This window comes from Sabethes cyaneus, chromosome 1, assembly GCF_943734655.1.
Source record: "Sabethes cyaneus chromosome 1, idSabCyanKW18_F2, whole genome shotgun sequence".
NCBI classification, from domain to species: Eukaryota; Metazoa; Arthropoda; class Insecta; order Diptera; family Culicidae; genus Sabethes; species Sabethes cyaneus.
Genome location: NC_071353.1, coordinates 86,341,605 through 86,365,755, shown reverse-complemented (window position 1 = coordinate 86,365,755; position 24,151 = coordinate 86,341,605). Strand labels below are relative to the sequence as shown.

The 24,151-nt window shown below is 40.1% G+C and overlaps 1 pseudogene; it reads right to left on the bottom strand.

Annotated features, from left to right (window-relative positions):
- Positions 1 to 3,220: 3,220 nt before the first annotated feature.
- On the bottom strand, positions 3,221 to 22,592 carry LOC128745913 (DNA-directed RNA polymerase III subunit RPC1-like; annotated as a pseudogene).
- Between the last annotated feature and the right edge of the window lie 1,559 nt (positions 22,593 to 24,151).

Genomic DNA, 24,151 nt, shown 5'->3' with positions numbered 1-24,151 from the left:
CCGATCTCTTCTGCTACCTCCTGGAGGTCAGGGGCTGGTATTCTGTCGTCTTCTGCACGTGCTTCAAGATCTATTGCCATATCGTCACCTCCATGTTCAGCTACATCGCTGTTAAGGTGCTCGTCATAATACTGCTTCCACCTCTCGATCACCTCACGTTCGTTCGTGAGAAGATTACCGTCTGAGTCTCGACACATATCGGCCTGCGGCACATGGCCTTTGCGCGAGCGGTTTAACTTCTCGTAGAACCTCCGTTTATCGTTAGCACGGTACAGTTCTTCCATCGCCTCGCGATCCCGATCTTCCTGTTGGCGCTTTTTCCTCCGGAAGACTGAGTTTTGCCTGTTCCGTGCTTGTTTATATCGATCCACATTCGCCCTCGTACGGTATTGCAGCATCCTCGCACGTGCTGCATTCTTCTCCTGCACTAATTGCTCGCATTCGCCGTCGAACCAATCGTTTCTTCGGTTCGGATTCATTGTACCTAGTGCCGCTAGTGCAGTGCTACCGATGGCGGTCTTAATGCCTTTCCAACCATCTTCAAGAGTTGCTGCGCCAAGTTGCTCTTCCGTTGGTAGCGCTGCTTCCAGCTGCCGCGCGTATTCCTGGGCAACTCCGGTGACTCGTAGCTGCTCGATGTTGGGTCGCGGCGTACGACTTCGACGCGTGTTATGCACCGTCGAGAGTTTTGAGCGCATGCAAACTGCAACTAGGAAATGATCCGAATCTATATTCGCACTGCGGTAGGTGCGAACGTTTATAACATCAGAGAAGAATTTACCGTCGATTAGAATATGGTCAATTTGGTTTTCTATTCGTTGGTCTGGTGATCTCCAGGTGGCCTTGTGGATATCTTTGCGGGGGAAGAAGGTACTTCGGACTACCATTCCGCGGGAGGCTGCAAAATTTACGCATCGTTGGCCGTTGTCGTTCGTTGCGACATGCAGGCTGTTTGGCCCGATTACCGGTCTATATATAGCTTCCCGTCCTACCTGCGCGTTCATGTCACCGATGACGATTTTCACGTCCCGTCGCGGACAGCCATCATACACCTGCTCCAGCTGCGCGTAGAACGCCTCCTTCTCGTCATCGGGTCTCCCTTCGTGTGGGCAATGCACATTGATGATACTGTAATTGAAGAAACGGCCCTTAATCCTCAACTTGCACATCCTTGCGTTGATCGGTTGCCAACCAATCACACGCTGGCGCATCTTTCCCAGTACTATAAAGCCGGTTCCCAGCTCGTTGGTGGTGCCACAGCTCTGGTAGAAAGTAGCCGCTCGATGCCCGCTTTTCCATACCTTCTGTCCTGTCCAGCAAAGTTCCTGCAGTGCTACGACTTCGAAGTTTCGGGGATGTAATTCATCATATATTATCCTATCGCAACCCGGGAAGCCGAGCGATTTGCAATTCCATGTCCCGAGTTTCCAATCGTAGTCCTTATTTCGTCGCGTGGGTCGACGCCGATTGTTCCGATCCCTATTTTCTTCTTCGTTGTTGGTAACTTTTAGTTTTCCAGGGCGGCTTGTTGGGCCTGCCCCTAACCCCCTGTCTCGCCGGAGGACCATCGTGCACAGCTCTGTTTAGAGTCCCTGCTGGCATAAGGACGAGTATAATAATCAGCCGCCCCTAACATGGAGAACAGACGCTGTTTGAGCCGCACCTCCTTGGTGAACAGACGCTCGTGTTTGACGAAGCATTTCCTCTACCGCCATGCTATGGTTACCGCGCCAGTATTCGCGTTCGATGCCATATTGCTCCGGCAATTAATGTTTTAAGATGCTTCAAATGTGGAGAATTCGGTCACAAAAGTACGGATTGTAAGAATGACGAAACGTGCTCTTTGTGCAGTGAACAACACAGAACATCTGATTGTACGTCCACTGTTTCGAAATGTGTTAATTGTATTAAATTCAATAAAGAACGTAAAATGAATTTGGACGTTAACCACGCAGCATCTAGTTCAGCATGCTTAGTTTACAAGAAATTGTATGAGCAGAAAAAAGGCAGTTTACATTTCGATAAATAGCAACCAAACCTAGGGGCGTCTCACTAGAATTATATTAAATATATTCACTGCAAATACTGCAATCACTGCAAATATCGCTTTGCATCCATTTGCAGTGAATGCAAATTTTGCAACACCATCTGTCAAAAACTTCTCTGATATGTTGTTGTTCTTCGCGTTTGTGTTGTGTTTCTGTCCCGTTCGTAGCTGGTTTATTCCGCCAGAGAACTATTTTATTTTTGCTTGTGCGCTGATTTTTTTTGCTAGTGGTAAAAATTGTTTTTATGCAAGTAATCATGTATATTTAATAGAAGGATGCGGTATAGAGCATTCTTCAATGAAAGTGCATTGACAACCTGCAGTTTAATAACTTTATCGGAGGCTCGCCGTTGCACTTTTACCTAACCATGGTAAGATAAACCAGCTTTCGTACAGAATACCGGCAATGGAGGAGTTTGTTGGTCGCGTTCCGGACCACGTCACTACTAGCAGTTACTAGGAGCAGGAACCACTTCGGAAGACCGTTCTCGAAACCTAAGTGAATACGGTAAGGCGGTAAGTGTAATTCTATGAAATGTCAGCTTAACGTAGTCATTGCCATTGCTGTTTGTCGTTTTAGCATTCAAAGCGAAACATCGATACTGGATCACTGAGGGAGGGTGTATGGTGTCACTTGGAAATGCTCCGCAGTGATTACGAGGACGTAAAAAATACCGGAAGAGCTGAATCATGGTGCGTGCCATCATCGGTGGCATCGTTGTTGACCAGTTAGACAGAAGCTCAGCAGTCGCAATCCTTTCGGCGCAGCAACCGCAATAGCATATACATTATTAAGGGAACACGAAGATCCCTCAAAATCTTTCAGTAATGTTGTTAAACATCACCTTTTCTCGATGGGATTTTTAGAGAAAATAGCTAACAAAAATCAAAGTTTCAAATTTATTCTATTGTCAGATTTTTTATTTATATATTTATTTTTTATTTGAATGTCAATATATTTCATTATTATAGTTAGGATTTTTTTTCTTCTTACAGTTGCTCATTTTGAGACAAATCATAAAAATATTAATCAACGGCTTAGTTCTAAGTCTCATCTAACCAGGTTAGATAGAACTTCATTATCTTTCGCATTATGACCGGTTACATTATCAGAATAAAAGTCAACAGGATAGCAACGTAGCTCCGGTATATCGCAAGCCAGCGAGGGAATCTTCAAGAAGTTACGAGTTGAGCAATCAGGTGCTTGCCACTATCGGTTGAATGCTTATCATCGATGGAAACAAAATTGTTTCCGGTACTCGGGTCCAACGTACTGAGCTCCTGTTTCGACATCCACTTCGGTGGAATCTTCGTTCCGAAATCATCCACGCAATTGTCGGTAAACGGGGCGCAATTCTCATAATCAACTCTAATACGATCGTTCATCACATCGTCTTTGTAAGCACGAACCAAAGTTTCCGACCACTGTTTTTATCGCTATAACCTCGGGTCAGTAAATTACACGCCAGAATATGCATTGTTGGATTGTTGCGCTCTTTGAACGATTTTTGACTGCCATGCTTCAGCGCAGCAATCAAAGCACTAGTAATCGTTTCGTGTCCAGAAATGTGTTTGGCCTTATTTTGGATACAGTAGCGACCACGACAGTACCGAATTCGACTTTGATTAGGAGAAAAAAAGTAGCTTAATCGCGCCGCAACTGTACCCAACCACACTGTCACTATCTTGCTGATCGACAGAAAACCGATGAAACTAGATCCACAGAATCACAATCCAAAGCCATCCAGTACTTGAGCTAAAACTGTCACCGTCAGACGAAAGTTTGCCGGTTCCGGCCGGCAGCGCAGACGACAAACTAACACCGGCCGCGGATAGTTGGTTTTTTTCTCCGCGACACTCGCGATTTCATCGCTCTTTTGCTCCGAAACGCTACCATCCTACGTCGGTTTTGCCTTTGCCATCGTCATCTCGGGAACTGCTGGTGGCTTTGAACCAGAGAGCGAACAGTTCGCCTTGCTGTGAGCTGATTTGTTTTTTAGTTGACCATCCGCTAGAACTTGGTCTATCTCGGTTAATCTTCGGCAGCTGCTATTGTTATCTGTAAAAATGATTTACTTCTATAAGTGACTTTGTTAAAATATGTGAACAATGCTTAATTTAAATATCAATAATTCTATTCAAACGCCCACAAAACACTATTTATGACAATTTGTGAAATTAGACGCCTCCAAGAATTCGTTGTGCATTTGATGCAGAATGAAAGCATTCCAGTTTTGAATTAAACTTGCCATTATTGCCAGGACGGTACGTAACAAGTGCAGAAAGTTGCTAGTCTGGCAAGCTTGATTTCAAGTTCCAACATCATAGCACGTGGCGCAAAAAGCAAAGCTCACAGGCCAGAATGAACTCCTTCGCGCAACAATGCGACCAAATTCCTTTCCTCGACGGATAAATAAAATAAAGAGTCAAGTACAGTCAAATCTCGTTTTACGTCCACTATTGGGGGACGTAAATCAAATCGGTCGTAAAAAAAGTGGACGTTAATTCAAATTTCGGACGTAAAACGAGAGGACGTTAATTCAAATTTTGGACGTAAAACGAGAGGACGTTAATTCAAGTTTTGGACGTAAAAAAAGTGGACGAATTGACATAATTGGTTCCAACATGGAATAACTCGTGATCCTGACCGTATAGCACGTTGGTGTCTTCAACAAAGTTGTTTAGCAGATCAAGGGCTTTTCGTCGGATTGTATGTATTATAGAATTGTCTCACTACGTGGCGCTAGTGTATATGTAGTACTCTTATGCAGGCCATATCTTGCGCTGCTGACTATCTAGAATGTTGCGGTCTTCGGGAAGTTTACGCAAATGACTGACACCTTCAAGATGGTATGGAAAATAATGCAGAATTCGCTCATTACGTGGCGCTAGCGTATATGTAGCATTTTTATACAAGCTGTATCTTACGCTGCTGACTATCTAGAATGTTGCGGTCTTCGGGAAGTTTACGCAAATGACTGCCACGTTCAAGATAGTATGGGAAATAGCGCAGAATTGACTCACTACGTGGCGCTAGCGTATATGTAGCATTCTTATACAAGCTCTATCTGGCGCTGCTGGCTATCTAGAAAGTTACGGTCTTCGGGAAGGTTACTCAAATGACTGCCGCCTTCAAGATGGTATGGAAAATAGCGCTGAATTGACTCACTACGTGGCGCTAGCGTATATGTAACATTCTTATACAAGCTCTATCTGGCGTTGCTGACTATTTAGAAAGTTACGGTCTTCGGGAAGGTTACTCAAATGACTGCCGCCTTCAAGATGGTATGGAAAATAGCGCAGAATTGACTTACTACGTAGCGCTAGCATTCTTATACAAGCTCTATCTGGCGCTGCTGGCTATCTAGAAAGTTACGGTCTTCGGGAAGGTTACTCAAATGACTGCCGCCTTCAAGATGGTATGGAAAATAATGCAGAATTCGCTCATTACGTGGCGCTAGCGTATATGTAGCATTCTTATACAAGCTGTACCTTGCTCTGCTGGCTATCTAGAAAGTTACGGTCTTCGGGAAGGTTACTCAAATGACTGCCGCCTTCAAGATGGTATGGAAAATAGCGCAGAATTGACTCACTACGTGGCGCTAGCATATATGTAGCATTCTTATACAAGCGGTGTGTTGCGCTGCTGGCTATCTAGAAAGTTACGGTCTTCGGGAAGTTTCGAAAAAATTTCTGTTTTATTTGTATGAGAGTCCTTATCCTCGTACCACAGGGGTAAGGGGTCTCAAAGCATCGTAAAATAAATTCATGTCTCCAAAAACACCCACAAGCCAAATTTGGTTCCATTTGCTTGATAAGTTCTCGAGTTATGAGGAAACTTATATTTCATTTGTATGGGATCCCCCTTCTTAAAGAAGGCAAAGGCCCAAATTCACTATAGAAAAAAATCTTGCCTCCAAAACCCCTTACATGCCAAATTTGGTTCCTTTTGCTTGATTAGTTCTAGAGTTATGAGTAAATTTGAATTTCATTTGTATGGGAGCCCCCCCTCCCACTAGCGCCACGTAGGGAGTCAATTCTGCGTTATTTTCCATACCATCTTGAAGGTGGCAGTCATTTCCCGAAGACGTTAATTCAAATTTCGGAAGTAAAACGAGAGGACGTAAATTCAAATTTCGGACGTAAAACGAGAGGACGTTAATTCAAGTTTTGGACGTAAAAAAAGTGGACGTTAATTCAAATTTTGGACGTAAAACGAGAGGACGTTAATTCAAAATTTGGACGTAAAAAAAGTGACGTAAAACGAAATCACGTAAAATGAACGGACGTAAAACGAGATTCTAGTGTACTCCATTGTCAAAAAGTTTCAGGGTAATCCTCGATCAGGTTTGGTATCAAAGCCAATTAAAATTTTATCCATAACGACGAGGAACAGTAGCGATGAAGGTTTGTAACCCTGTCTTACTCCTGTAGCAACCCTTTTAGGGCTCACAGAAGGATCCAATCCACCGGAAATGTTGAAGTTTCCCAGATATTGCTGAAGAGTTGATGCAACATTTGCGATGGCGATACTGGGCAAGATTTCAGCATCTCGGCTAAAATACAGACTATTCCTGGTGATTTACAAGACTTCATATATACAATTTCTATTAATGACGGCACCTCCGGGTTGATACGGTCGATGCGACGTACTGTGGGCATCACGCGCTGCTGATTTTTCTAGTCTGCAGATTTTGAGACTCGGAAGAGTTGTTTAAATGCTTAGATGAACAGTTAGGCTTGTCTCGGTCGGTCGGACGGTCGATCAGTAATTAGCCAGCTCTGCCCGTGGCGACATCCTCGCATTGGTGCTAAGTCAACTAAGGTAGCAAAAATTTTCTACAATAAGTGGATATGTCTGCTGGTAGTGACCCTCTTCAACTAGTTAGTTGACCCTGGCTCTTTTGTCGCGTTTACAGAACTTCTGAACAGCTCTTTCCAGCTTGGAGTATCATTGATGGGTTGCTGTCTCAGTCGCCCTGGTTCGTGCACACTCAATCTTGGTTTTCGCCGTGTTTGGAATCAGGATACGATCGTTTTTATTGTTTATTCGCTCTGAGCCTCGTAAGCCCCTTGGACCTCGATTAGTTCCAGTATTTGGAGCTACAAGCTGCTAGCTTTTCTTACCCGTTGAGCCAACTGGCAAGACAAGTTGTTGGGCAAGGGTCTGTGAAGTAATCTGTGGCCACATTCCGCAACTCTTAATTTTACAAAATTGAAAAGCAAGCTCTCAATTCGAGTTACAGAATGACTTAAATTTTAAATAAGTACGAAATTTCTCTTTAAAGTAGTTAATCGTACTAGATTGAGTTAACTTATGGAAACGGGTGGTTTCAATCCTCAGAAGGTATTTTTAGCTCGGGTGGCACGTTCTTCATATTTATTTTGGACATTTGTGCCTCGCCGCTTTGGCTTCTCATCATCATTTCCCTGATGGGAAGGGAAAAGGATCAGGAAGAATGGGAGGGTTTGGACGGGGGAAAGAAATCTTCACAAAAACATTTAAATAAAAGAAAACCTATACTCCCGTATAGAGATGCCAATACTGGGCGGTATTTCGAAAACCGGTTTTTCGGTATTGATGAAAACCGCTAAAAGTTAATAATCGAAAACTACATTTAAAAATTTTATGATTTGAAGCAGATCTTTCCATAATCAATGGTACTCAATTTCTTTCGGCATAACTAATTGACTAGTTCATTAAAAAAATTTAGTTTTAAAACGCCAAGAGAATTTATCATATTGTCTCTTAAACGAGAACAAATGTTAATGAATAAATTCTAATGAAAAAATTTGCGGAGGCAAAGAATTTTCATTCAGTGTCCTCGGATAAAGGAAGTACCTTACAGAATTTTATTAGCAAAACATCCTTGATGTCTTGAAGAATATTACAAAGTCATTTGTTTTTAAATCACGAATAGGGCGGTTAATTATAAAACGAATAAATTTAAATATATGAACTTTCTCTGAAATTCTACCAATACAGTAAATCGAACAGCAGTTGTGCGATACCTGAGAGGTGTTCCGAGAGCAGCTCTAGAGTCGTAGAGTTTGCAATTTTTCCGTTACAGCAATTCGACAGCAGCTTGGACTGGTTCTGGCAATGCAACGATTTCTTCATTCTTCATGAACTATTCATCGCATAACTAGTACAGCGTATATTTACTTTTTAGATCGAAGAGATGATTGGAGCACGTAGAATTGGCTCAGTCCTGTCAACAGGCTATTCTAACTAATCAGAAAGTTATTTCTATTTCAGTTTGTATTAGCACCCGAACGAATCCTTCTTCGGTGGTGTGTTCTGACATTTCTCTAGAATACTCCGTCAATTTTCACTAGAGATTTTCTGAACAGCTTCACTGTATATCGCACATTTTTTTTTTGTTGCGCAATATTCTTAATAAATTGGTGCATTCAAGTAGGAAATCCAGGAAATCGGACCTGCTCTGCCCTTCGCAAAACGCTATGATCAAGGAGCATACGCCACTGTACGAAGCTAACAATGTACAAAACCCTCATTTAACCGGTAGTTCTTTACAAACTTGAAGCTGTGACGTCACTCACAATGGAAATACGCGCTCTTGTCGTGTTTGACCGGAAGGTGCTGCGGATGATATTTGGCGGAGCACAAACTGAAAGCGGAGAGAGGGAACGTTTTATGAATCACGAACTACATACACTTGTTGGAGAGATTGCAATCGTAAGGGTAGACGGGGCAAGACCGCCCGCCTAAGCAAAACCACCTGTATAAAAAAAAGTTGTAGCTCAATTTCTAATCTATCTGCTTTAAATGAACAATTGATCTATTACCTACATGTAAAAAATAAAAACATAAATATTTGTAATGATTTTCTATTTTTTATTGCGATTTGGAAACACTTCCAAAAAATAGAGTATTTTTTCCATGCGGGGTGAAACATGCCCACTAACGGGGTAAAACCGCCATAGCGTATAACTTTAATAATATTCAACCGATTTGAATGAAACTGGTGGCATTGGATTCGTGAATTTATCTAATTTAAACAAATTGAACCAGTTTGCTATCAAACAATACATAGTTCCCCGAGATTCGCAAATTCGAAAGAGTGTCCGGCAACCACTCGTATTGGAAGAATATCAGTAATATAGGTACCAACAGTCTTGAAATTGATACCGTATAGTTTCTTTAGACAACAAGATGGATCGGGTTAGGCATCCTGGAGTCAATCTTTAAGGACTAGAGAGGATCTAAGATAAAATATAACAATATGGGTATTAAAGTTCCTACAATTTATCGGGTGGGTCATTTTTTGACATTTCAAATTGTTCTGATTGATAAAGCAGATGCATATTATTTTTCCATTGCTAAGATAATTTGCTATATTTTCATTAGGGATGTGCGATATTTTATCGATACCGGAGGTATCGATATTTTCATTCGACATATCGAGTATCAGGCATCGATATTTTACCATGCGATATTATCGGATATCGATACCTTTTCACCCGATATTAGAGGTATCGAAAGCTACAAAAAGGCCAGTTCTTCACGCATAACTTTTTGCCAAATTATCGAAGCGTGTTTCAGTTCTCAAGCTTCCAAACAGGCGTGTCTTAAAGCTGAACCATACTGCATGCCGCATTTGAAAAATGCTACAAAGTTTATTTGAGGCGGTACGCTGCTGCCGTGCCTGATAAAATGAATTGCACGCTCAAAAAGCAACCTTAACCCGTTTCGGTGTTGTCTTTCAGACGCCGGTTTTTAGCATTTCGGTAACACTCGGGATTACGTGTGCTAGCTTTGTAAAAGATCCTCGGATATATGCTGGATGTGTGTCTTTTTGCTAGCGCACAGTGGTTGGAAACCTTAAAAACCTGGCCAAAACCTTCAAAATCGAAAGTTATCATTCATGACATATTCTGACATAATTACACGTAGAATAAGTCATTTTATCATATCCAATAATATCAACTATCGATAATGTAGATTTGTGGATTGGCGTACTGTCAAACGTCAGTGTATGAGAGACTCTTCGCTAGTGCGGCTTGCATATGTGGCTCTTGGCAATAACGCATGTGGTTCGTTATCGCATTATCAACTAACAATAAACCAAAATGGATAACGTTTCTGAAGGTATGTAGTTCATTAGCGTTATATGGGAATTCAGTTTTTTCGTTATATATATATACTTTAACAACGCTTAAAGTTTCATTCGCAAATGCTAGTTTTTTCAATTAGCGCGCGCAATGAAATTGGCATTTACTTTTTGTGCCGCGAGGTGCCGTCGAATGTTATATATTTTTATGAGCGGCAAATTGTGACGGAGGGTGTGTAGCTTTTTTGCAACTATTTGCAACTCTACGAGAAAATGGAGATTTAGTGTTGACGCGCACTTGTAGGCGAAATCGGACGTGTGAGCTTTTGATGCTCCAAACAACCTGTGCTAGTTTTTAACTTGTTTTTATCTATTAGCCTGTTCTTTACAAATAAACCGTTGATGGTGCAGAGCAAAGCCTAGGGGATAACCGTCATTAAACACTACCCTTCTTTATCAACAGACTTCGCGAGTACAGTACAATTACGGGCTAGTTCAACGATCCTACTGACTCTAACAGCACCTGATCGTTCGTAATGTGACAGATTATTAATAATAACTCTTACGATTCATTTTATAGCTTCTGTAAATTAACGAATGGATGAGGGTAACTGGCAGCAGGGTCTCCAAAAGGAGAAATTAAGGCAGATGGGCCACATTATTATTTGCCGAATTAAATGAACGCTCAGAATGTTGAAAAGAAAATGGTTGAAACATGGAAATTATAGATACAAACATGCATAAGCATTCAAACTTGCTTATTGATCGCTCGACACCAGGGTTGAGCAATTCTAATGACGAAAATACTGCAAGACGTAATATTGAACATTGGAAAGTGCCCGCACAAATTCTGGAGCTTGGGAGTCGCGCAACATGAATATAAAGCATCAAGGAAATATACGAGTGAGAAGATAATGGAACATATTTTTCGAAGAATGATTGCTTGCAATCGCGTTGTTACGCTACACAACAAGACAACACACAATGACACTGACAGCGATAAAATCGGCGACGGTGATGAAAGCAGCAGCGATGATCACTCCGATTAATATTATTTTTTAAAGTAATGTTGCATAACCTAATAGAATATGGAATTTTGCGATTTTAATAGGGTAAATAAGGCGATTTTAAATTGAATTTGTTTTTAATTCAATTTTGTTTCTTGAAAAAGAGACCAAAAAACATGCTGAGCCAGATATAAATTAAAAAGGACTAAAAGATACAAAAGTGGTCCGCCATATTGGTCGGCCATTTTACATTTTGAGTTTTATTGTTGAGCTCAACGACCTGAAAGTCACCTTTAGGTGAAATTTACATCAAAAACTTTAAAATTTAGCAAAAAAGGCCGCCATTTTGGGTCAGCCATTTTGAATTTCACATTTTCAATACCATTTTTGAAATCAGCAGCCCGAAAAACATGGAATCTCATCATCTTGAGGTTTTGGCCAAGAATTTTAAATTTCCGACCACTGTGTAGCGTTAGGATTTCGTATTCCCTTATCTATTTCATTGACTCACACGGCCAACTGAAATAAATATGAAGCACCTCCATGTGTGTTTTTGCAAACTTGAGAATACTCTTCTACGGTGGATGCCGATATCAACGGATTGTTAGGTTAATTGTTTCCTGAAGCCACCACCGAACATCGTATCGTTGCAAGCGCAGATTGATTTGCAAGAACCATTTATACTGTGAACTGTGAAGCGAGCTACGTATGATTGCTTTAAACCGCTCCTGCTCCTGATCAGTTATTTATATTCTCTGCCTAAAAATGCGAATCTCATAATCCAGCCATGCCTTGTGTCACTCAAAATATTTTAGAAAATCGAAAAACTTTTTTATTATTTAACATTAGTTTATTAGATGTTTCCGGATATATAGAGCTTTACCGAAATTAACTAAAAGGAGTGCTTTCAACTTGGACCCCAGGACCAAACATTTCGGCTTCACTCAAATTATATGCAGATGACAGTCTTGCCGATATCAGTTAACTCGCGTTGGTCGATATCAGATAACTCGGAAATGTGTTAACCGGGAGTATTGAAAACTGGTCCTAAAAGTATGACAAATTCAACACCACCGATAAATTCCTAACCGTTTTAGGAAACGGTAACGACCGTATAAGCTACGTTCGGTGTTTTGCCAAAGTCTGATTCTAATTTGGAATTTTATTTCTTGAAATGTGGATTATCTTTAATATTTTCCCCCCTAGAATAACACAATGTTAACAAATAATGTGAGAAGGTAAACTTATGCGAATCTAATTTACATCCAACACTTTTCTGATAATAGGAGTTAATGTAAGCATTTATGATACTACTTCTGTTGAAATATAACAAACTTTGCAGCAAATTAGCGGGGTTTTCAAAATAAAATCTTGTCAGGATATTTTGTTGCATTTTAGACCAATCTATTGAAAAATTGTTTGAAACTGATCAGTTCTAGTCCTGGTGCTTCTAGTTAAAAAGCGCCCACCTAACCGATAAATCTGCAGCGAACATTGTCGAGTGGAACGTATACGGTATCTTGGTGGTGCGGAGATGTCAACGACATAAACGAGGCAGGTGGCTGCATCGCAAGCCCGTGACGAATCGTATCTGAAAACCTGCTGAATATTTCGGGTTTCGATATCGGTGAATATCGAAGTATCGATATTTTGGCTGCGATATACTCATTACTCAGTATCGGATCGTTCCGATATATTGCGATACCAGATATCGATACTTTGGCTTTCGATTCCCATTTTTTCATAAAAAATATGTTTATTCCATGATATTTGTTCCAAGAGGGAGGAATTATTGAAAAAAGCTATAACTGAGAAAACAAGAAAATGTCCATAGAGCCCGCGGGAAAATTGGCGATTTAGATTTTTCCAAACAGTCTACCAGCTACAAACTAAGCACATTTATATTGCTTTATGTAAATCTGAGATTCTTTGGTCCAAACTATGCAATTATTTTAAAAATCTCCTTAGCGCACTAACATTCTGTACAACGGTCTTGCGCCGTTCGTTGTGGGCGGTTTTACCCCCAAATGACCGAGTTACACATTTCACTATTTATTTCAACAAAACTGCATGAACAGTTACCTAATTTAGGTACTGTCGGATGAAGACAGGATCAGAGATGCGATATGGGTTGGATTTACTAAAAGTTTTAACGTTTTGAATAAAATAGACCCTAGGTTCTGCGGGAACAAAGTTATAAAAAACGAAACAATTATAACGAAAAATCTGTATTTATTTATTTCTCCGATAGTTTATACGATATTGCTGTACAAGGTATTGTAAAATATTGCGAACGCATTCAGTAATATGACTGTCATCAACATTTAACACCAATTTGAGCAAGGCCCTGTAAAAACATGGTGGGCGGTATTACCCCGGCGGGCGTTGTTACCCCGTTTACCCTTATATCTGGCCAAAGTCAGTAGGCTGCGGTGGATTGGGCAAGTCGTAAGGATGCCAAATGACAGTGCGACAAAACCGGGTCTTTTCAACAACCCCACAAGTACTCGGTGGGATCGACGTGCTAGATTGCTCAACCAGATCAAAAGCGACTTGTAACTGCTGGGAAATTAGCGATGAGTGACCCATGGAGTGAACTGAGTTGAATGGAGACAACTGCTTAAAAAGCACGAGGCACTCCGGCTCTATGCTGACAACAGTGAGGTATTTCAGAGGTTTCCCTTTGAAAAAAATTACATGATTGAATTATTATTTGTAGAACTAAAAAAAGCAAAGCAAAGCCTAGCTGCTACATTCCGATTTCGAAACTTGACGTTCTGTTTTTATACGACAAAATTCGCAGCCAGCTTTTAGAGTGCAGGGCAATTGCAGGGCCAGTTGCTGCGATCCTATTGACTCTAACAGCCTCTCTCAGTCGAGATTCGAACATACGACGACTGGCTTATTAGGCCAGCACCATACCTCGAGGTCGACTGGGAGAACTATCAACAATACACTTTCAAAGTTTTACCAGTGATTTAAGCTTCTTGAGTTGTTATTTAATCATGCAAGAAAATACCGGTTTTTGAACGTGGAAAAACCGGTAATTCGGTATTGGAAAAGTGCCTGGCAATACCGGTAAAACCGGTAAAGCATCTCAACTCCCGAAGGGATACTGGTCGTCTTCGAAAAGAGCATAAAGCTTTTAACTAAGTTAGGAAACTTAGCGCCCCCGAGGGGATGACCTAGCAAAGCGTTTAATCCGTCATGCGGAATTGCAAGAGTTAAGCCATTCCACCCAAAATCTTAATCCATGCCCCTTATAAGTAGGCATGAATGAGTTTGGGGGAATGGCATACAGAGCCCTGCGCAGGCCTCTGAAAAGTGCATCTTTCAAAGATGCCGTAAAATGACGGCTTACCATCCTAACTTGGAACCGCAGGTCTGCAAAAGACAGACCCGAACGAGAAAAAGTATCTTGTCCGATTTTGCTTCTTTCGCCGATTTTTCTCATAATGTTTGCCTTTAGCTAACGTCGCCGACGCATTTTCATGAGAAAAATTTGCTAGAGAAGACTCACCGCTGGTTTCAATCCTAGTCAGTGTAGCAAATATAAATTTTTATGTTTACTCTTTCATATTTAGTAAAAGGGAATAGATAACCCGACAAACTTTCCAGCATAATATTCAACACAAAAAACTTGTATTTTTCCATTCTTGATGCTAATTTTGAGTTATATTCGAAAACCAGGAATTTTTCAAAAATCAACCAGGAAAACCGGGAAAAAACCAGGAATTTGAAATCACAGATTGAGTTGCCACCCTGATACACTTTGGCCAGTCGCTCAACCAGCTAGTCCCAGTTGCAAGGGGAGGCAGTAAAATCGACACAACCGTATCTACGAGCCGAAGCTGCTTTAATGGGGAAACAACTGCCAGCCTAGAACAATTAGACGGTGAAAATTTCAATAGTTGCGGCTCCACTGTCTGCCACTAAAAATGAAATAAAAGCCTTGCACATCACAAACTCCCGGAATGCGTCGTCAATTCATGTTCGACAGACAGCGAATTTGGATCTCGCAGGGTAATTTTTCGTACGATCACCGCCTAGATATCGGGTGTGACTCCGCAAAATTGCACACCCATTCTGTCCTGCCGGGACAATCACCGCCTCACTGTACGTAGCCAAATCAATATCAATCAACTCGCTCTGATGTTAACCGATCAAAATCCGACCCGGTTGATTTTCAATCATACACAGCAAGTCCACCATTCTCTCCGACCGATATAGTTGATACTTGATAGTATTCTGGCGTTGAGACGGTTGAGACACTTGATCCGTACAATCAATGTCATCACATGGTTTACTAAGAAGGATATGGTGGATCATGTAGAACGTCACTTGGAGATACGTATACATGCCGTGTTAAGTGCAAACTGTTACTGAAGCAAGACTTAATAAGATGCTGCCGAAGTTGATAACCCTCTGTGAGGATGGTATTGAAGCGACAAAATCCGAATTCCATGGCCATATATTAAGCGAAAAAGGACTATGGATTGGAAACTCGGGACGTGGAACTGCCGATCTCTCAACTTCCATCGGAGCACTCGAGTGCTCTCCGACGTATTGAAGAACCGCAAGTTCGACGTCGTAGCGCTGCAGGAGATGTGCAGGAAGAGTTCAACGGTACGTACGTTCAGAGATGGACATACCATCTACCAGAGCTGCGGCAACACACGAACTGGGTATAGCTTTCATAGTGATGGGCGGGATGCGGACATGGGTGATTGGGTGGTGGCCAATCAATCCTCGAATGTGCAGGTTGAGAATCAAAGGCCGATTCTTCAATATAAGCATCATCAACGTGCACAGCCCTTACCTCAGAAGTAGGGGAATGCCGTCGTGGTTGGGTCATCTTTTGGTCCAAAAATCTCATTTCAAAAGAAACTTTGGTAATTTAACAAAGGTCCAAATACAAAGGTCTAAATACGAACTATTAATAAGACCTTTGTTAAATTTCCAAAGTTTCTTTTGAAATGAGAAAATTTAATCACCTGGTGAATATGAATAGCGAGAGCATTTCTAGTGAAACAACCTTCAATAAGAAATGATATGTTGCCGGACAAGAAAAGCAACTGCGTCCACAGAATCGGCCTCTTAGCGGAGCACGTCGAACGCGTGGTTCCAGCGAGTTCACTGGCATCTGCGGTCCCATAAAAGGGACGTGAGCGTGACAAGAATTGCTGGAAGACTAACCTGACCGATGTATAAGGACAATGGACCATTTGAATGTTACCATTCAACAAATTGATAAAAATATGAAAGTGACAATGAATGAATGAATTTTACGGCAAAATTACGTATTGGGAGAAACGATTAGCAGCTGCTATAGGGATCACGGAGAGCAACTAACACAGTAACGGTGAACGAATTGGCCCGACTGGAACGGGAAACGCAGAATTTATTCTTGAAGCATTTCTTTATGTACAGCATGTTATGTTATAACTATATGTTCAAATACAATGTTTCATATCTCCGAGAATGTTTAACACATTCAAATCTCTGATAAATGGCTTAATACGTTAAAGTTATCTAATAGACCGTCTTATTTATAAACTGACTATACTTTGTGCACATCCTTCTATATACAACTGACACTTATCTCCTCGTCAGACATATCGTCTTTCGGTGGTTTATAGTCCTCAACTTGATCTTCCCGTATCATTCGGCTCAACAATTTAATACAACGTTCATATTATCGTTCATATTCAATCGTTAAAACCGTCGATCGCTGGTTTTCGAAGAAGACAAAATAGAACCTCTTTGATTTTCCGGTCTTTAGATCACAAACCAGATACAAAACTAAGATTAGCTGGGTGTGCGGCATATATGGTGCCGGAGTGAATAGATCCTGTGAAGCCTGCGTATGACATTCGCACCGATGTTTGGTATCTAGGCATCACACTGGTTGAGCTGGCACTGCCGTATTTCCATACGTGCCGACGTCGCAGGCTGGTTCCGTAATGTTGCTAAAGATTTGATATTCAGTTAACTGCTCCGCAACTGGTTACCTCCGTGCTAATCACGCCGGAAAGTTTTTTGGATATACCTCCGTAAGCGCGCAGTTTTCTACCGTATTGCGGTGTTACGTTTGTTAAGTTAAAAACAAGTGAGTAAATAAAATACGTATATTTTAAAACAAGTCAAAGTGACTCTCATTCAAAATAACTCAATAACAGCACTTATTTACGCAAAACCAGAACTTTCTAATGTCAACGTTACTTTCAATATTCAAATCAAAACTGACGAAAACCCACTAAGTAATGTTTCAACTGCTTGTACGAAATTGATAATATGAAGCTACAACAGTTAAATATGACATGAACATCTGCAGTTTGGTATTGGTACTTCGCGTTGTCGGAAGTTTATCAAAAACAATCTCTTTTTTATTATAATTATGGTGATCGACACACTCTTGCATGGTCCATACAATCAATTATCTGCATGTCATTCAGCAATGCAACTTAAAAATAAAGAGAAAAAAATAACTCAACCGAATTGATTGGATGAGTTTCCTAAGACAGTCGACTAGATAGAACTTTATCAACAAATCTCGTCACAAAGATGCCAAATGTTGCACTGGGATGGTGTATGAATGTTGAAGAAATGTAGGTATTCCGAAATTTAGCACGCAAATCCCCGAGCAATCTTGGTCGTCTTTAATAATAGATTAAAGAATCAGTCAAACAATGTACTACGCACGTCTTGATATTCATACGACTCACGTGTTATTCTAGGTCGCCGTGGAAGCATTATGTCTATGTGCACTGGAGTTGCCTGAACTGGTATGATGTGACGGTCCCTGATTTTGTTGTGTACGACTTGAGAATTGCATTTGGTTTACCGATTCTGTGTTTCGATAGCTTCCAGCCTGGTTTATCAATTACCAGCTGCCAGACAAGACCCAGGTAACCAATAAGCATTTCCAATGCAATTTAAAAGCAAGCCAATAAGCATTTAAGTTGCCTTAAATGCTACTTAAATGCTATTTTGGCAAAATATGCGGCTACTTTACTGCTAGCCCTCTAATAGTGCTGATAATGCTTATTTCTAGCTAGTTACCAACAAGAAGAATTTAAATAGAATTGTGGATGCCAATTTACAACAGTTATGCAGTCAAAAAGCTGATAAACAACAACCTGCAGTATAAAACGCCAGGGATGCTAATAAATGGCTAATTTACTGCTTATTTTAATGCTTATTGGTTACCTGGGCGATTTCTGATGTTGATTCTGAGCGTTGTCTTGACAATTACCAGACTACTGTTTTACCTGACTCACTGCTAATATACATGTTATTGAAATAAAACATAACCATACGTTTTATTCGTTTATAACGCATATGCAGCTAATATCGATAATGACTTTTTATAAGTTGTGCTTTCGTTATTGCATTTAACTTGTATTGTCAATTGCAAGAAAAATTGTACCATCCAAAGTGCGATATCGCTCATAAAAGTGCTATTTTAGCTTAAATCGTTTCGGTCTCTTCGGCGCACTTTTTCGTTATCTTCCAAGCAATAAGTGCACCGAAGAGACCGAAACGATTTAAGTTAAAATAGCACTTTTATGAGCGATATCGCACTTTGGATGGTACAATTTTCCTTGCAATTGACAATAAAAAGTTGCATAAATAACAATTCAGTTTCACAATACAATTATTGCGTACCACTGGCACTTGAAATATAACGTTTAAGTACGTTATTTTTAGTGAGCAAAATCTATACCTATAAAAATGGATTTCTGTCTGCCTGTCCGTATGTTCCTTATAGAATCGAAAACTACTGAACCGATCGGCGTGCAAATTAGCATTCAGGGGTTTTTGGGGCCAGGTAAGGTTCTTATGATGGTTAGAGATCCGTCACCCCACTAAGAGGGGGGGGGGGGGCTCCGTAGCCGCAAGGTTACCGAGTCTGCTTTGACAAGCGAGTGGTCGTGGGTTCGAATCTTAGTAGAATCAAGTAATTTGATGTCAAGTGACTTTAGCATGGGTTTATTTTCAGGCCCCTCCACTTACCCTTCCTTCGTGCTGAATTCTATATTTACCATCTGAAGCCTCTTGATAGTGCGAATGTCCCTCCTATAGTTAAGTGTACTGGTCAGTGGTACGGGTGAGTCCTCGCCAGGGACGGCTATAATATGGGATAGTGCTGGCAGCGAGTAATAAGTGGGTAAAGTAGATCAAACTTTGAAGGAAGGGTAAACCCCAATACACGCAAGCACGCACACAATTTAAAATAAGCATATCGTTCACTCAATTGCGATTATAGCAAAATGAAACGCAGTGCAGGTCATACAGCAAACACCTTACAATAGATCAACTATACTGGTCGCAGTAATGAGTCCACACATGGAAAAAAGAAGGGGGACTCCCATACAAATCTATACCTATAAAAATGGATTTCTGTCTGTTATTTCACCATGGCAGTGATTTCCGCTATATGTATACGTTCATGCTTCATCACATTTGACATCACTAGTGTGCATCTTTCATCTATGTAAAGATACAGACCAGCCCTGGGACCTGGTTGCAGTTAAGCAATCCTCAAGGTTATGCCCGTGCGCAGGGGTTCGCCCAATGTACATAAATAAAACTAAAATCAAACTGTTTCAAGCGACGGCAATTTGGAGTCAGGTACGATGCTGCCAATGCTGCCTAAATTGCCCAGCATGGGGCTGTTATGTTAGGCCGTATAAATAAAACTGTTTGATTTGCTTTTCCGTGTAAATCTTATGGCAGAGTTTCCTCTAATTCTTTTATACGTACCCTTTAAAGGACGGAATTTTTCGGAAAACTGTTACTATGAAACAAGTAGGTACTTTTCCTAGAACTTATTTAACAATTGGAATATGAAGTGTAATTATTCAGCTAACATTACCCAACTTTTCTATTTTTAGGAGGCGCACCCAATTTTAGACAGTCTTTTTACCAACAGCTTTCACCTAGTAGTTGTGTGAGCTAGTGGTTAACGGGTTATAGGGAATTATATCCAATTTAAATTATATCCAAATCCATTTACGATTCCCTGCTTTCTACTCAATATTTAACAGAAGAATACAAGAAAAATGACTGAAGTCCTTGGAGCAATTCATCAAAAAAAAACCCGAATTAATCCACCTAGCGGCGTGACCTAGCCTTTCTACTACAATAATCATTATTTAATTTCTCAGAAACATCTGAACAGAACAGAAAAATAATGTTAACACGAAAGATAATTTTTGCAGACTTGAATGAATATATATAGAAAATTAGAAAATAACCCTCTAACGGGTCTACAGGCGGCCTTTTCTTGTACAATTGTGAGTAACAGCAAGTGAAGAAAATGACAATTGAAATCTGAAATCAAAGAAAGAAAAAACTTTTCGATTGAATCCCACTATTTAATATTTATTTGCAACAGATACGTAGTTCGCCTAAGACGTGCAGGCTTCATCAGTGCCTTATTTCAAAGCGTATACGTATCTGTCGCGAATGAATATTAAATAGTGGAATTTAGTCGGTAAAAGTTTTTTCTTTTCTTTAATTTCAGAGTTCGTATTACACTAAGAGGCTTCAAAAACTTCAGACAATTGACATGTTTCTCACTTTTCTTGAATTTCAATGCAAATTAGAAAATTGCAAATTGTCATCACATACACACGTACATACATACATACATACATACATACATACATACATACATACATACATACATACATACATACATACATACATACATAAATACATACATACATACATACATACATACATACATACAGACATACATACAGACATACATACATACATACATACATACATACATACATACATACATACATACATACATTGAATACAATCAACATTTGATTGATATGTTTTGATTTCACACGTTTTAACGGTTTAATATACGGTGCTCAAGTGTTAAAGTTTGAATAACTTTTGAATGAACCGTCCGATTTTAAATAACTCGGTTTCGTTTGATAGATCTCAGCAGTAATTTTCAAATTAAAATAAAATGCGTGATGTTTTACATTGAATTGATGTTTATATGTTTCAAAAATATGTTTTAAATACTATTTTTTCACATTTCTTTATGTAACTTTCAAACTACAAGGCCAATCGTCATGCAATTTGGAAGTTAAGGGTTTGCAAGACTCCTCTTTCATATGCAATCAATTTTGTTCAAATTGGTTAAGGGACCTGTGAGATAATGAAGTTCCATATTTTTCGTATTTTTATACATAACTTTTGAACTAAAAGTGCGATCAAAATGAAATTCAATAGCAACCTATAGGACACCTAGACCTTTCATTTGACACTAAGAACATTAAAATCGGTCCAGCCATCTCCGAGAAAAGTGAGTGAGATTGAAAGCGTTACATACCCACACACACACATACACACGCACACACACATACATACACACATACAGAAAATGCTCAGTTTTCGAAACTGAGTCGAATGGTATATGACATTCGGCCTGCAGGACCTTCTTTCCATTTCCGGTTTTCCAAGTGATTTCTATACCTTTATACTATATATTTATATAGTAGAAAGGCAAAAAGTACAAGAAAAATGTTCAAAAGGAGTGACGCTGATTGAGACCGGTTTCGAAACCAGTCGATAATTTCGCTTTATGTTGGTCATTGTAGATTTTTTTTAAACATTAAGACTAGCATATATAAGATTGGATGTTGTTTTTTTTAAATGAACAATAAAAAGTATACTTACAGAATTTTTCAAAATATGACAGCGCCCGATCCTCGAACCCGTTGGACCGTTGATGGCCTGCTGTCCGACATAGACTATCATCTGAGAAATATTAACATTAGAGCCCTTCGAATCCAACTGGGCCATAATGAGGGAACTGTCGGTCGGATGTAGCTCGCGGAAGCAAGCAGCTGTCAGCTCTCGAATGCTGGAAAGTTCTTTCAGTATCACTGCTTCTATTGTTTTTTCCGCCGTGCAACCTGGCTGACATTAGAGTATTCCCTTCTTTGTTTCGGCAATGTACTCGTCACACCGTCTGTAGTCATTTTCAGCAAGGCCTGCTTTTCACCCAGCAGTTTTCGGTTAGAGGTAACACCCCCGACTCCAAACGAAAAACCATGATTCATCATAAAATAGGAAGCCAATCGCCACATCGACCGGATGGCCGTCTTCGCCGAAATCTCTCACAATCACGTAAAACATACAGCTTTTTGTATCAGATCCCATTGTACCTTTATCCATTGCGCCACACATCAGCTCGGAGTCACGGATGAAAACCCACGAATCCTTGATGCACATATCTTTGCCACTGGTATAATAGCGACCTTTCTTCGAGAGATTGGCATTTACAATGCACTGCCTGTTCGGTTTCAGTATCAAATTGAAAATTTGCTTGCCTATCCATATTTTTCTCGGCTTGACTATGGCCGGTTTTGGCAGGTCAATCTTCATATTAGTATAAGGACTGGACAGCATGCAGGCAGCCAATTGCATAGTCTGTTCTCGAGTAAGGAATTGATCTTTCTGCGTTAGCAGAAAAGCACCAGTGATGAAATCCTGCGTAGCAGCAAATAGCAACTCTCCGTTTCGGGGTGTCACCAGATTGGATTTCTTCTGCAAGAGTTAATATGTAATGAAGTCAATGAGACACCGTGCCATCCCGCCACGATTACTGTACGCAAGGTACTTCTTAAATACGTTTCCTTTTTGCTGCACGTAATTTGCTCTGGAATATTTTTCTGTGCCATTTTTGACGCATTGCCATAATAAGTTGACGCATTTTCTGTCACAGAAATATAAAAATTAATCAGAATATATAAAATGAATAAAGTTAAAAAATCTTACCGTAATGTTAGCGCTATTGACTCTTACTGGAAACGTTAAAATTTTAGCAACACGGCTCCGGTACTCCTACTTGACGGATCATAAGGTTGGGATTGCGAAAATTACAGTACGAGTAGAGAAATCAACACGCTTGACGTACAAATTACCACGGAACCGATCCTGTTTTCCCTTCAGACGCTGTACAATTCCACGGGTTGGTTTTTTGGGTCGTAAAAAAAATTCAGCTCTGTTCGACTTCAATGTTCAATGACATTTCTTGCTGTCACACGCTGCGCTGACACTGACGGTTGCCGCCAATAAAAAAATCTTGCAGCAAAAAAATCTCGCTTGCATTTTTGCAGTGAATGCAAATGATGTAAAAAGCTAATGCAAAATTGCGAAGTGAGTCACCCCTAGAACCAAACTCTAAGAGAAATGTGAATAAATTTGACATAATATATTTGAATATTGCTGGGTTATCTACAAACTACTCTGCGTTGCGACAGATTGTAGAAGAAAAACGTCCATCTTTGATATGTTTGTCAGAAACACATATTGTAGATATTGATGCATTTGATCAATATTCTATACCGGGATACAAAATATTAGAGTGACTATATACAGAGTGGCGCCAAGTCATCCCAAATGTATGCAATGCGGTTTATCCTAGGTTTTTCTTTCTCTTTCCTGCATACGCGTTGGATAGGTTGTCTGCTCGATTGGAATGACACTGACAGATAATTATTATTCCAATTTTGACATTGTCGCCACTCTGTATATAGTCACTCTACAAAATATCTGCCTGTTGTTCACATTCAAGGCATACTGGAGGGGTTGCTATTTATGTCAAAGAATCTGTTCAATTTATTCTTCGCTACAACGAAGCAATCGATTGTAATTGGTTCTTAGGCATAACAGTGGAAAGCGGCATGAAGATGGGAAATTATGGTGTTATTTATCACTCTCCCAGTTCTAGCGACCAACGATTTATAGAGATATTAGAAAATTGGTTTGAAATATTCGTGGATTGTAGTAGATTTACTATGATTACGGGAGATTTCAACATAAATTGGCGCGATAACTATAATTCGAATCATTTGAAGCGATTAGCGGAATTCTTTAATTTAAAACAAATAATTAAAGAATATACGCGTATTTCCAGGTTCAGTAGAACTTTAATAGACCACGTTTACGTTAACTTTGACTCTGTTTTGGCAGTGGTGTGCCCT